This window comes from Impatiens glandulifera, chromosome 3 (assembly GCF_907164915.1).
Source record: "Impatiens glandulifera chromosome 3, dImpGla2.1, whole genome shotgun sequence".
NCBI classification, from domain to species: Eukaryota; Viridiplantae; Streptophyta; class Magnoliopsida; order Ericales; family Balsaminaceae; genus Impatiens; species Impatiens glandulifera.
This window is the reverse complement of record NC_061864.1, coordinates 55,713,862-55,730,632: the sequence shown is the minus strand read 5'-3', so window position 1 is coordinate 55,730,632 and position 16,771 is coordinate 55,713,862. Positions and strand designations below refer to the sequence as shown.

The following is a 16,771-nucleotide window of genomic DNA, read 5'->3' as shown; positions in this document are numbered from 1 at the left end:
AAAAAAAAAACTTTGATAGGTGAAAGTTTCAAGAAAGAAATCATTTAGAATGTTTTAGAGAAAGCAAAATGATGATTTGGAAAGAATAGAAAGACGTAGATAAATGAATACAATTCGTTGTTCTATTTATTCCAAATTGTAAATTATATATAAGATTATAACATTGATATCCACTAATCTAGAGATTCTCCAATATATTAGACCAACTATATATAGATAAACTAAAAATAACTATTAATTGATTATATTTATTACACCCCACAATGGACGATGTATGTTGAGATTCTTCAAAAAGAACTCTCGGCCCCTTTGTGAAGATATCCGCAAGTTGAAAGCGAGATGGGACATGTAGAACTCGAACCTGATAGCGTGAGACATTCTCACGAACAAAGTGAATGTTCATCTCAATGTGTGCTTGGTCCGTTGGTGCTGAACGAGATTACTAAAAAGGAAAATTGTACTCATATTATCACAGTAAAGAAGAGTAGCGGTAAAAACCGGGCAATGCAGTTCTAGGAGTAAATTGTGTAACCAACAAATTTCTAAAACCACATTCGCAACCGCCCGATACTCAACCTCGACACTTGAACATGACAAAGTGGTTTGACGCTTAAACGACCAAGAGATTAGATTATCTCCCAAGAAGACACAATAACCAAACGTTGAAGACTTGTGTCAGGGCACCCACTCCAATCATCACTAGTGTAAGCCAAGAGGGATGTAATAGAGGATGAAGACAAATGAAGGCCAAAATAATAGTTCCTTGAATATACTAGATAATTCTCTTTAAAGCCTCCATGTGTACCTCTCAGGGATCATGCATGAAAAGATAAACCTGCTAAACCGCATACGTGATATCAGCACGGGAAAACATCAAATATTGTAGAGTACCAGCCATATTGTGGTACAAAGAAAAATATGACATAACAGAAGAGACTGAAGCCCCAAGTTTAGGCGTGGTATCAGCCAGCGTAGTTGACAACTTACAAGATGACATACCCGCACTGTCTACAATCTCGGACGCATACTTTCGTTGAGAGAGAAACGCACCATTTGCATGAGACCTTACCGAAATGCCCAAAAAAATAATGCAAGAGACACAAATCCTTCATAACAAATTCCGTACTCGAGCTAGAGATGAAGAATCGGTAGAGAGAGTCAGATGATGTCATCAATATTATATCATCAACATACAATAACAAGTATGTCATATGTTGACCGAAACACAAACAATGAGTGATCTGAAATAGTCCGAGAAAACCAAGTGTGGACACAAAATTCGTAAAACATTTGTTCCAAACTCGAGGAGCCTGCTTCAAACCATACAATGATTTCTTCAAACGAAAAACATGATGAGGAAATGAGGAATCTCTAAACCCAAGTTGGTGAATTGACCATTTATTTAATAGGGCATGACCGAGGACCAACCGAATAGTGGCCGATTTGACAACACAATTGAAAGTCCCCCACAATCATTGCATACCTTTGAGTTTTTTTTATCACTTACAAGGAGGGCTTTATGTCTTTCAAAGAAACCATCAACACAGTCATACGAGAAAATCTTACGAGATGTGGAGGGGACTGATTTCAACAAAAGAAAAACGAGACTCATCAAAGATGACGTGACAAATAATGATTTTATCATTTGATATGTCAAAACACTTATAACCCTGATGATTCGGTCGGTATCCAAGTAAGACACATGAGATAGAACGTGGAAGAAGTTTATGAATCATCGTGGATGGAAATAGAGGGTAACACAAACACCAAACACGCGTAAATGGTCATACATTAGATTTTTGCAGTACAAACGCTGTAACGGAGTAACGTATGCCATTTGTTTACACAGAAGAATATTTGGGAGGTATGTGGCCATTTCGAGAACATGACGCCATAATAAGGTGAATATATTGGCATGAGTGAGTAATATATGAATAATATTATTGATAGTACGGAACTGTTTCCCAGCCTTGCTATTCTGAGATGAAGTGTGAGGACATGAGAAACAAAAAATTCATCCTATGCGTGGACGCAAATTCTCTAAATGAATGATTATTGAATTCTCTCCCATTATCACATTGAAAAAATTTTATATCCCCTCAAATTGGGTTTTGACGAGTGTCCGAAATTGCAAAAAAATACTAAACACTTGGGATTTATGAGATAAAGGGAAAGTCCACAAAAACAGACGAAAAATCATTGAGAAACAAAACATAATTTCTATGCCTCATAAAACTTAACACCAGAGACGTTCATACATCCCTATGAATAATGTCAAATAGTAACAAAGAAATCGAAGTAGAAGCCTTAAACGACAAACAAACATGTTTCCCAATGAACACGAAGAACAAATATGAAAAACATGTTTATTATAGTGAATTAATTTATTCTAAGAGATTCAAAATTAGAGTTGTCAGGATGACCCAAGCGACTATGACACAAAGATGACGACAAAGCAACAAAATAGAAGACGACACTTGACTCCCAATTGTGACCAAATATAGATCCCTCCGATTATCACATCTCATTAGATGCGTCCCTGTCTGAAAATCCTTAATAGAAACCCAAAATGATCAAACTCAACAAACACAGAATTATCCGTAGTGAATTTACGAACATAAACTATATTTTTAACAAGATCATGAGCATGGAGAATATTATTCAAGGTAAGTTTATGATTTGAAGAAGAAATGGTGGTATGCCCAATACCCGAAACTGGAATCGTACTACTCAAATAGGTGAAATCTATATAGTGTGTACTGTAGTTAAACACACCACTCACGCATGAGCTATAGATTCATTAAGAGTTTAGACTCATCTTCTTCCACTACAATACTCGCTATCCTACACCATAGGGATGGGTTGCTCATAAATATTTGGGATAGTGTCTCACAAACTAACAAATGACTTGTTCTTACCCATAAGAACCTACAATACGTGAAATAATTCACGTACTAGGTTGGGTTACTATCATTCTTAGTTTCGTTTGTAGACAGTAATCCCATCCACCTTGATGTATTTCTCACTAATCTACAAGAATATCTTGTATAATGCTTGTATTGAAATAAGATGAGTGAGTACCTTGTTCAGAGGTTGTCATTCCTAGACTCTTGACATTTCTAGACTCATAACATTCGATCTTATCCATTGAACTTATATTTTATTCATTGACATTATATTTCATCAAAATTCACATTTGAATTTAGTATAAATTTATATTAATTTAAATTAAATTATATTTAATTTATTTATCCAAATTCTCATTTTCATGAATTAGTTTAAGATTCCAACAACCTTAATATGCAATTTTGTCAAATTTTAGATTTTAGCTTCGAAGTATAATATTTTACATTTAGAGGCAGTCTTCTCACGTATTATTAAAGTTAGAATTGAGTTCTATAGGGGGAGAATTATTTGAACTAGTTATTCACGAGATGAGCAAGGTCCATATTGCTACAATTGAAGATGACATAAACTCCTGAAGTTGTCTCCACTCAAGTTTTTGGACATACAAGTACAATTTAATATTAGGCTAAAAAACTATTGAGATAAATGAGCAAATCATAAATGAACCAATCATAAACTTCATTCATAAAAGAAAATAATAATGTTCCTTTACAAAGATATATGACCTAATAGGTATGTCTAGAAATGCCGCGGTAGTCGCTCAAGTCGTGAATTCCCTTATGATTACGGTGATGAACAAGTTGTTGAAGACATTTTTAATCTTGTATTTGTGTCGAGATTGTTTTAGAACGGCTAATCCATAAAAATTGGTCGTTAAAAAGAATCTCAACATATAATACTTTAATTAATTAATTTATTACTTACCCACATCTAGCCTTCCCATCCATTTATAAAATTTTATTGTTTTAAATTAGGCCCATTAATTATTTTTTTAATTTCCAAAGCATTAAAAATAAATATAATGTAGAATTGTAAGAATCAATACAAATTTCTGATAACACAAGGTGCTGTGGTGTAGTGGTTATCACGTCTGCTTTACACGCAGTAGGTCCCCAGTTCGAGCTTGGGCAGCATCAAATATTTTTTTTTTAATTTTAGCTGTTTAGATTTTATACTTAGAGATAATATTCTAAAAAATTGTTGAACATATAATTGAGTTATCTTGGATCAAAGAAGTATTGAAATAAATGAGTAATCATAAATTCTTAGGTAGTTTTAGAAAAATAAAAACACAAATATCTTTCAATGGAATGTAGATGCTTAAGTTGTGATATATCAGTTGACATGACGCCATATAACCTTTATTATTCAACTTTGATTGTCAAAACCGCTGCCCAAAGATATATGTATATCAATCAATACCATGTTTATAAGAAAAATTACAAGACATGCATTTGCTTTTAAAATATGAGATTGAAAGTTCAATCACTACTTAAATGAGTTTTAAAATTTTGGTATAGCTAATATATAAAGAAAAATTGATAAAAAAATCCATTAGTTATCAAAGTCTCATTAATACAATAAACAACCGACTTTATATCCAAAATCACAATAATCAAGTTTTTTTTTTCTTATCGGTTCATTTGATTAAAGAAATTGAGCATAAGTAATATCATTCAATCATTGACGGTTGACTATCATTATTAACAAGTAATGTTTGATACAAGACCATGTGATAAAAGCTTAAGAAACTTGTTTCCTACTTGATAATACTTTAAGGTAGAAATAACAAGATCACAATCCTGACCAAATGTTGTAATGAAATTTCAGAATCTATCACCTCCTCAGTTGTCTTTCCTATTATAACTAACATTGAATTTTGAATTCTAAGCTCCACAACTCAGTCTTTTGTCTGTTTTTAGAATTGTTCTTTGACCAACCATATTCACAATAGTATTCCATTATTTCAATTGTAGTATGAAGATCACCATAGTCAGTATTATAAATCAAATAGTGAAAAATATGAGTCCTTCCATAAATGCACATTCGTCATAATGTGTGCTTCATCCTAATTTCAATAAATAAATCAGGTTCCTCAATCAAGCAAAACGGGTGGTACAGACAGTGAGATTGTCACAAAAAATGCAAAGATTTAGATTAAAGACCTTTAATAAATACAATCTGATCACGGGTTAAAATGTATTAAAATGATAAGTGTCTTAAGTATATAATAATAAAAAATATTAGACACAAATAAAGCTTTATATAGTTATTTGATTGATAATTAACCTAATTTTATTCTCACCTAAGGTATGTTATCAATTCATATGATTGGTGTGCATTCATTATAGATTTTTTTTTTAAATGTTTTCAAATTTTATATACTCGATAAATTTAAAAAATATAAGTAAACATTAAATATGGATTGAACTTAATTTTTAGATATTAAAATCAATTCAAAATTTTGAATAATATATATTATTTTTATTAAAATATTTATATATAAATAATATTTTTTTTATATTTTTACCCATGCAATTTCATTAGTATTTGGTAATGATTAAAATATCTTATAATTCTCAAATGATTAACCAAATACTCTATTTCTATCATTCATTACTTTATTCCTTAAAAACTCTAGTAGTGTATTATGTGATTTAAACTGAGTGGGGAGGGGTATTTATACCCAAAAGTGAAATCCGGAAATTGTTATTTTGGAAAAGTTATAATTGATATGATTTTGATTTCTTTATCCTTGAATTGGGTTGTAAAATAGATTGGAATGATTTTCAATTAAATTCATAAGGAAACTTGTAAATAAGAATAACAACTTACCAAAAACAAACTTCTCATGATAGATTTTTTCAAATTTGAGAGCTTTTTTGGTGAAGATTTAAATTGGTTTGTTGTCCACATCAATTCTAAAAATGATAAAAGAAAATTCTTTCAGAAAAAATTAAAATTAATAAGAAATTCTCAAAACCACATTTTTGCAGCCATGAGTCCGACAGTCTGCGACGACGAGAGATGGTGAGCAGCGGAGATTAGTGGTATATGCCTTAAATAAGACAAAAGGTAAGTGTCAGCCATTCGATCAATCAGGTGGTTATAATTAATACACTATATTAATTTTAAAAGATTTTAACCGCAACCGTTCATTTAATCAATGTCACTGATTAGTTTGTGTTGTAAACTAAAAAAAATGGATGGATGACATGGTGCGCTTTTGTGTTGTGAAATAATATAACCTGGATTGATGACGTTGTGTGTTATTGTGGTGCGCTTTTGTGTTGTGAAGTAAAATAACACGGATCGATGACGTGATGCGTTTTTGTGTGTTGTGAAATAAATGAACGCGGATTGATGACGTTGTGCATTATTGTGTGTTGGATCAATTTATAATATGGATGGTTGTGATGAACAAGTGTGACGGATGAATGACGTGGTGCGTTAGCTTGTGTTGTGAACTAAAATAACACGGATTGATGACGTGGTGCGTTTTTGTGTGCTGTGGAATAAGTGAACGCGGATTGATGACATTGTGCGTTGGATCAATTTATAATATGGACGGTTGTGACGAAGAAATGTGACGGAACTTGGTGTATAAATAAGGAACCACTTATCAAAACAAATAAACCCTAATCAAATATTAAGGCTCTTTATCTACTTTTCTTAGTTCTGCCGCCGTCTGAGAGTGCTTCATTCCTATTTCAATTCAATCACTTTTAATCTTTAACGTCTACCAGTGTTTTCTTCCTATATTAATTCAAAACCTCTAATAAATCCTATGCCTCGAGCGATTATACTTTATTTCTCCTTTTGATGAAGTCAAAACACGTCTTTTTTCTACTATGGGTCATATTAGGTTTTAGATTGAGAGTAGAATTACAAGTTCTAATGCTCATGAAGGCCATAGTAGCATATTCTCATGAACTTTTTATCACCCAATGGAAAGTATCCAAAATACAAGTACGGTTCCTTATTTAGAAACACAATATATAATTGTCACACTTAAATCAGATGAATATATTCTTTTAATACTTTCTTTCTATTATATCTGAATCTATATATATTTAATGATATATTTTATAAAACAGGTCTCAAGTTTGATTCTCATTGAAATTTATGGTGATTATCGAAATACACAAAGTAAGAACAAACTTATTCAAATATTTGAAACGTAGTCCGGTTGAATTTAACTCTAACAACTAAAATCAAACAATTATATTTTGCAACCTCTTCAGGAGTATAATCACCAATTTGGAAAAGTAAACCGGTTAATGAATGAGTATCGTCTTCCTGACATGCTCGTTCAATTATCAAGGGTTAGTCATTTTTATGAAAGTTGATTAATTAAAGTGTTCATGCTACTGATATTTTCATTAATTTCTTATTTTTTCTCCTCTATTTCTTGTTTGTTTAGCCCAACTATAAGAAGAAGATAGCTTTGACTTATTATGTAGTACCACATTGATGCAGTACCACATTGATGCAGTACCACATTGATATTGATAAAGGTATCAACAAAGACAACCTCCTCCTGTGGAACTACATATTGGAATAAAAAAGGACAGATCTATTTGTATATTATTTCATTAGTAATTTATTTTAAAAGTTTCATATGCCCTTATGATGTTATTTTTTTTTTAAAGAGTTTTATATATTATTGTCATTATTTCCTTGTTTATTATTTGTTAAAGTAGTTTATTCAAATGCAATTATTATTAGTCAATGATTAAATTAAAATATTATTATTATTATTGATTAAATTAAAAGGACACACTTTCATTTCGTCTCTTCTTTTGTTATTTATATTTATAAACTTATAGCGGTCCTAATTAAGAACCTTACTTAAACGAAAATAATAATTATTATTTTAAAGTAATGATAGAGTATCTAAATTATTCTCTCTTTTTACATGTCACACATTCAATAATTTATCTCTTTTTAAATTTTATTATTAAAAAACATTTAGTATTTTCTTTCTCTTTAATTTTTATTAGTAAATTATTATAAATAACTTTTTAAAATTATTAATGTATTAATATGTTTTTAAAATTATATATATATATATATATATATATATATATATATATATATATATATATATATATATATATATATATATATGAGAAATGATATTCTCAACGAATGGTTAGCGAAAACAAGACCACGAATCCTACGTGGCTAGGAGAGAGAAACAAAAAATAAATAAATTAAAAACGTTTCAGTTTCCCCCTCTTTCTTCTTTTCATTACTCATTTCCGGTTATCCCCGACTTCTGACTTCTTCTCTGGCGATCGATTTGGCTCTCCCGCATCCCGACTTCTTCTCATTTCTTCATCGTCTTCTGATCGAAAATGGTAGGTCTTCCTTCGTGTATGTGCACTTCATTTATATTGTCTTCCTTCGTGTATCTTCGTGGTCTAGGGTTCATACTACTATTCTTTTCAGGCTGGTGGTCCAGGTACATCGCCATGCAAGACTCTATGATCTCCAAGGTAAATAAGACATCTTATCTTTTAGAAACGTAGATCATTTTGATGATTTTAAGATCGTTTAGGATTTTGTGATTAGGGATTTTGATGATTTTAACGATAGAAAATTATGATTATTGTGTATTGCTGCATTATGGGTCCCGAAAGTGTGGTTTCGGGACCCGAAAGTATGATTATATTGTGTTTGGTTGAATTATGGGTCCAAAAGTGTGGTTTTGGGTCCCGAAAGTGTGGTTATATTGTGTTTGACTAAATTAAGGGTCCCGAAAGTGTGGTTTTGGGATCCGAAATGGGTGTTTCGAGTCTCGAAAGTGTGATTATATTGTGTTTGGCTGAATTAAGGGTCCCGAAAGTGTGGTTTTGGGACTCGAAATGGGTGTTTTGGGACCCAAAAGTATAATTATATTGTGTTTGGCTAAATTAGGGGTCCCGAAAGTGTGGTTTCAGGACCCAAAATGGGTGTTTCGGGACCCAAAAGTTTGATTGTATTGTGATTGGCTGAATTATGGGTCCCGAAAGTGTGGTTTTGGGACCCGAAATGGGTGTTTCGTGACAAGAAAGTTTGATTGTATTGTGATTGGCTGAATTATGGGTCCCGAAAGTGTGGTTTCAAGACCCAAAAGTTTGATTCTATTGTGTTTGGCTAAATTATGGGTCTTGAAAATATGGTTTCGGGACCTGAAAGGGGTATTTTAGGACTCGAAAGGGGTGTTTCAGGACCCGAAAGTTTGATTGTATTGTGATTGGATGAATTATGGGTCCTAAAAGTGTGGTTTTGGGAACCGAAATGGGTGTTTCAGGACCCGAAAGTTTAATTGTATTGTGATTGGCTGAATTATGGGTCCCAAAAATGTGGTTTCAGGACCCGAAAGTTTGATTCTATTGTGTTTGGATATTATGGGTCCCGAAAGTGTTGTTTCGGGACCTGAAATGGGTGGTTTCAGGACCCGAAAGTGTTGTTTCAGGACCCAAAAGAGTGATTTCGGGACCCGAAATGGGTGGTTTCGAGACCCGAAAGTGTTGTTTTGGGACCCGAAATGCTTCATTTATTTGATTATTTGTTTCATGGCTTTAAATGTTTATCTTTTGTTTTTGTAGAGCAAATAAACGTAAAAGGAATGCCCAAGAAACCAAAGTAGCCCCCAAAGCAGCAGCTCCCAAAGTAGCAGCAGCCCCCCACAACTTATTTTTAACTAGGACATCGTCTTATGGCCTTTTCAATCTTCTTCAACTGCTGTCTAATGAATAAAAAGAGGCTGTGAAGTCAATAGGCTTTGACTCTCTACTATTATTATCACTTTCAAAATGCCCCAGGGAGATCTCTCGTTATCTAGTTAGACAGTTTGACTGTAATAAATGTGTATTCACCCTAGAGAACGGCGAGGAAATGAAAATTGAAAAAGAGGATGTTCAAATGATATTGGGTTTCCCTAGAGGGGAGCTGGACATTGTAGAATACGAGAATAACGAGACCGATAACAAGTTGAAGGCATTTAGTACTCGATGGGGTAACCCTGTTAATGACTCCCCTTTAGTGAGTGCTATGCCAATGAAAATGATTGAGAACAAAGATGCTGACAACAATTTCAAGATAGACTTCGTATTATTTATTGTCAGCTGCTTTCTCTAGTGTGATCACCTGTGTCAACTATCCAAGTATATCTCATTTATGCTATTTTCATTTACATGACAAAATATATGTATGATATATGCATTGTTAAATAATCCTCAAATATGTTTTTTTAACTTGCAGATATAGAATTCTGAAATCTATTTCAGATGTTGATAATATCAAGAAGTTCAATTGGTGCAAATTTGTACTTGAAGGATAGTTCAATCATGCGCAAAAGTGAAGGCGAATGGAAAACGACATTTCCAAGGACCACAGACGTTAGTTATCACTAATTAATTTCCCTGGTATAAAAAATAAATGGTTTTAACATATGTATGTTTTTAGTTATGCTACGTGTATAGGGTGAGCAACCCTGAACCGAGAGGAGTTTATGAGCGTCGATTTCATATACTGTCATGTTGGAATGAAACGACATTGAAGTTTAGACTGGATACAGAGTGGGAAAATGAAGGATTCAGACGTGGAAGCGATGTTGGACACATTCCACTACCACCTCTTCAAAACGAGGAGACAGATGAGGATGATGGGGAGTACGAAGAGACATATCAGGATAGGGGGCGAACGAGGAGATAGATATGGATGTGGGGGAGAACGAGGAGGTAGATATGGATGTGGGGGAGAACGAGGATGCATATGTGGGAGTGTCTGAGCCTCAAAAGGCAGCACCTAAGAAGAAGTCAACACCTATGAATTCACCACCTATGAATTCACTACCACCTCTAAATATAACACCTCTGAACACAGCATGACTTAAGAACGCAACAAATATGAATTTTACAGAGAATTTGACGTGGATTGCTAAATGTACATTGATGATTGACAAAGGCACCAAAAATTTGACATCTTTAAGTTCCGACTAAGATACAACGCCATTGTATGACAACGCCATCCACATCATACACACAACAATAGATAAGAATAAACGTTTTAGGGATGCCATGCACAGATACTTCAAAGATCAAACACCCACTACAGAAGCTGAGGTACACGATGAGGCCGGTCAAAATGAGGCCGGTCAAAATGAGGCGGGTCACAATGAGGGGGGCCACGATGAGGTAGTACCTGATGTGGTGGTACAAAAAGAGGGGGGTCATGAAGAGGAAGTACCTGAAGTGGTGGCTCCAAAAAAACTCAGAAAAAAATCCCCCGCGACATATGAAAATTCCAGCACGCTTTCAATCTCCATATATGATGCAGAACAAGCAAATAAATCAACCAAAGAACTTCGAGTCTGCCCAAATAGATTACCGAGATGAAGTCGTACCTGATGTGGTGGTACAAAAAGAGGGGGGTCACGATGGGAGGGTACTCGAAGAGGAAGTACCTGAAGTGGTGGTGATAGGAAGAGAATTGGTGGCTCCAAAAAAACACAAAAAATATCCCCTACGACTTATGAAAATTCCAGCACGCCTTCAATCTCCATATATGACGAAGAACAAACAAAAAAATCAAGCTTTCTTCGATTCTGCCCAAATAGATTACCGAGATGAAGTTGTTATGAGGTTTATTTATGCAAATGAAGATGATGAGAATGCGAGGTAATTAACAATGGTTTTATATTTCTTAGTTGAATGGTGTTTTCGGGTCTCGAAAATGGTGTTTGGTTGCATTATGGGTCCCGAAAGTGTGTTTTCGGGACCTGAAATGGGTGGTTTCAAGACCCGAAATGGGTGTTTTAGGACCCGAAATGACGGTTTTCAATTTGTTTTCTTCTTTATGTGGTTTCAGGAAGGAAGTATTGTGTGTAACCGAGCATACCAAGATCAACATAGGGCAATTTCAATCTATGAAAAATCAATGCCATGTTGAAAGTGGTATTATTGATGCGGGGGCAAACATTACGTGTCATAATAGTAAATTATCTTCTCATGGGAAAATAATTTTTTCGACAAATGTTTTTGTAAGTCACTATATCTTTCATTGTTGTTTAAACCAATGTGATGTTGATTTCATCATATACAATCGTTTATTATTGTGATGTTGATTTTATTTGCAGGACTTTTGGAATGATCTAGAACCTTGTATTCTCCAAATAATTGAAGAAATGAGAATTTTTCTAATAACACCCGAAGACATAAAAATTGCTAATCTGGTAAGTCCAATATTTTTATATCATCTGATTCTTGCTCATATATATCATTTGAATCTTGGTCATATTTTTGTAGATATTTTTCCCAATTTTATACAAAAGTCATTATTATGTTGTTTTCATAAATATGGGAAAGAGAGTAATCGAAATCATCCCCAACCTCCCACTGGACCCAAAAATGGCATGGGAAGATAAATATGTCACAACTCGGAAACTAGTATGTTAAACTTATGTTTTTTACACTTAATGTATGTTAAAGTGTTTATTAACTTCTTTGGTAAAACAGGTACAAAACTTTGTGGAGTTCTTCAAAACTATCGATCTGAAGATCGCAACCAAAATTGCTAAATTCCCGTTCAATATTTTGAAATTAGCTTGGCAAGACAGTTCAAATAAAACAGATTGCGCAATATACTGTATGAGACATATTCAAACTTACATGGCGATGCAAATTGAGATTGTGGTATAACCATAACAAATGTAAGTTACATATTTTCACATTTTAATTATTTTACAAATTTTTAATAACTGCTGAATTATCATTTTTTGTAGGCAAAGGGAATGCTTGAAGCTTTACGAGTCAAATACACTGCATTCATCGACTGTTCACATTTAAACCAAAATTTGAGCACTATCTTTCATAATTTTATAGACATTTAAAAGTAGATTGTCCTGAATCGTATGAGTTGTATGTAATAAGGAGGTCTCTTAAACAAGTAGTACATTATAGTATTTTCTAGTCTTCAATTATATTCAATTATTTTATAGTCTTCAATTATATTCAATTATTTTCTAGTCTTCAATTAAAACACCATTTCGGGTCCTGAAACAATCATTTCGGGACAAGAAACCGCTCTTTCTTATCCCGAAACCATGATTTCGAGACAAGAAACCACTCTTTTGGGTCTCGAAACACCCTTTCGGGTCCCGAAACTAACATTTCTTGTCCCGAAACCATGATTTTAGGAAAAGAAACCACTATTTCATGTCCCGAAACCATGATTTCGGGTCGCGAAACTAACCTTTCTTATCCCGAAACCATGGATTCGGGGCAAGAAATCGCTCTTTCAGGTCCCGAAACCACCCTTTTGGGTTCCGAAACCAACATTTCTTGTCCCGAAACCATGATTTCGGGACAAGAAACCACTCTTTTAGGTCTTGAAACCATGATTTCGGGTCCGAAACCAACATTTCTTTTCCCGAAATCATGGATTCGGGACAAGAAACCACTCTTTTAGGTCCCGAAACCACCTTTTGGGTCCTGAAACCAACATTTCTTGTCCCGAAAGCATGATTTTGGGACAAGAAATCACTTTTTTGGGTCCTGAAATCATGATTTTGTGTCCTGAAACCAACCTTTCTTGTCCCGTGGTTTTGGGACAAGAAACCACTCTTTCGAGTCGAGAAACCATGATTTTGGGACATAAATATGACAAAAACATAAAAATATTCAAAGTGACAACAACATGATGATCAAATAATTACTATCTTCGTTAAAAATATGACAAAAACATAAAAATATTCAAAGTGACAACAACATGATGAAATAAGTTACTATCTTCATTAAATGTTATCCCCACACGCATTATCTTCGACATATATTTGAGAGGACAAAAGTGATGTGAAGGATAATTGAGTCGAAAGTGGATCATTCCATTGCTGTTTTTGTTGTGTTCAATCCAAAACTGTAGATGTTGTGGCCGTATTTCCCTTCTTTTTTGATCTCGAAGTCTTGGAGATTTTTTCAATTAAAGATTGTTTTCTCTTTGTTGGTGGTCGTCCTCGACTTCTAACTTTGTTAGGAGAATGTATCGAAATGGATGTAGCGGGAGATTGAAATAGAGATGGAGGTGGAGATGGAGATGAAGATGCTTCTGTGCTTTTGTCTATAGATGCTTCAGTGCTTCCATGATTAAGTGACATAAACTGTTCCATCAAACCTTTTATTCCGTTCATCCAAAAAGAACAACTGACTTCAGATTTTACTCCAACTTGTTGAACCTCTTGCATTAATCGAGTTAGACTATTGTGACGTTTTTTTTCTTCCACAGATATATATGAATCATAAATGTTGGTGATATTTTCATACCCACGCTTAATATCTTTACGCTACCGGTCCATTATATAATACATTGGTACCTTATTCACCCTCATTTTTTTCAACACAGCCATGATATGCCTACACAAAATACCTCTGAACTCAAACAATCGACATTGACATTTCACATTGCAATCCATTTCGGTGTAATGCACTTTGTAAGAAACATCTCTTACATGTTCTCCATTAACCCCCAAAATGATATTCTCAACTCTAAATATATAAGCTGACCCTTCCTCTTCAATGACTGAGATGTTGCACAACATCAAACCTCTAACTTTTTCTTGAACCAATCTAAATATATTTGGAGTGTAGAAAGTTTGGTATTGCCTTTCAAAGGCAAATCCACTGATAATTGGTATCAAATAATTAAACGATTGAAAATCCAATTTCTTTTCTCTCTCGATATTTCTCAATAGAGCCCTATCATATTGCTCGACAAATTATTTGAGGGATGTTTTGGACTGCACGTAGTCATCAAAGAAGGCGTTCATACTTTCACTCCGTTGAGATATTGACATCCCGAACCAAAATTTTCCTTTCACATAAACAGGTATCCATTTAGATCTTTCCAAATACACAGATTTCAACCAAACATTATCTTCCAGCTGATATTCTTTTATTAGTCTATTTCAATCCTCTTCGCATTATTGAATATTTTTGGAGTTGTATACTATGTTTTTCAGCCTCTTCTTTATTAGATGGTATTCAGTATGTCTTCCAAGTTTTATAGGAAGTTTCTTCATTATATGCCACAAACAAAATCGATGTTGAGTTTTAGGAAATACCTTCTTAATTGCAATCGCTATGGATCGACATTGGTCTGTGATTATGGCATTTAGAGGTCTATCATCCATACATTTCAACCAAGTTCTAAACAACCAAGTGAAAGAATTTGAATCTTCACTTGACAATAAGACACATCCAAGTAAAATTGATTGACCATGATGATTAACCCCAACAAACGGAGCGAATGGCATGTCATAACGATTTGTCAAATAGATTGTATCGAAAAAGATAACATCGTGAAAATCTTAAAAGGCAGCCCTGCACCTACCATCTGCCCAAAACACATTTTTAATTCGGGATTCCTCGTCGAAATCAATAAGGTAGAAGAAGTTTGAGTTCATGGTTTGCATTCTTAAGAAATAATTAGTGAGTGCTTCAACATCCCCACTCCCTAACCTCAACCTTCGTGCTTCTATAACGTAATTTCTACATGTTCTCTCATCGAAAGACATTTTTTCATACCCTCTAGCTTCCACTACAAGGGATTGAAATATTTTGGCCACAGTTATTCTAGCTTCATCGTTTGTATCCAATCATCTCTTTACATTTCCGTCTATTACTTTGTAGGATCTAACATGACGTATCCTCTTAGGGCTTAATGTATGGTTGTGCTCAAGAAAATTACTTGTTATCACATATTCTCCTTAATTTCGAACAACAACATTAATCTTTGCTTTACAATTTGTCTTCGTTATTGGTCTAGGCTGATGAAACTTATTTTTGGCCTTCGATTCTTTCATAAAACTCTTGGCACAACCAATGCTAAAGTATTTCCTCTTACCACCTACATTTTTGCTCCCTAACTTGGTAATGCCGAATCCAGTTAAGTGGGCATTTGATGTGTAGAATTAAAAAAGTTGTTCTTCGGAGGAAAATGTCATTCCAACACTGGGAATGTGACTAATAAAATTAAGTACAATCGTAAGAAATACGTCCCGAAAATACCCTTTCGAGTCCCGAAACCACCCTTTTGGGTCCTGAAAACAACTCTTCTTGTCCCGAAACCACCCTTTTGGGACAAAAAACAACGGTTTTGGGAAAAGAAATACAGTTTTGGGACAAGAAACAACGGTTTCAAGACATGAAACAACGGTTTCAGGACCAGAAACCACAATTTTGGGAAAAGAAACACGGTTTCGGGACAAGAAACAAGGTTTTGGGACAAGTAACAAGGTTTCGGGACCCTTTCTTGTCCCGAAACCACCCTTTCTAGTTTTGAAACCACCCTTTCTAGTCTTGAAACCACACTTTCAGGACAAGAAAACACCCTTTCGGAGTGGTTTCGGGACAAAAAAGGTGATTTTAGAACCTGAAAGAGTGGTTTCGCGACCCGAAAGATTGGTTTCAGGACCCGAAAACACCTTATGGGTCCAGAATGAGTGGTTTCAGGACAATAAACATTCATAATGTGTCCCGAAAACACCCTTTCGAGTCCCGAAACAACCATCATGGGTTCCGATACCAGATATTTTAACCATAAACAATCAATGAGGTCCTTAAACCATGTTTTCGGGACAAGAAACCATCCTTTTGGAACCCGAAATGACCCTCTAGGGTCCTTAAACCAAACTTTCTAGTCCTGAAACGACCCTCTTTAGTCCCGAAACCATAATTTCAGGTAAAAAAATGGTAGGTTTTGGGAAATTTTGACACATTGAAATATACATTTTTATACCAATAGGGCAATAGCGTACCTTTCGGGTTAACAGGGTTGGATTTGTTCAGGTTCAGTTCTTCATCTACTGTGTTGTTCAAGT

The 16,771-nt window shown here is 34.3% G+C and overlaps 1 non-coding gene across 1 annotated transcript; it reads left to right on the top strand.

Annotated features, from left to right (window-relative positions):
- The first annotated feature begins 3,970 nt into the window (after window positions 1-3,970).
- On the top strand, window positions 3,971-4,043 carry TRNAV-UAC. Its single transcript has one exon. It is a non-coding gene; the product is annotated as a tRNA-Val (tRNA).
- Window positions 4,044-16,771: the final 12,728 nt, after the last annotated feature.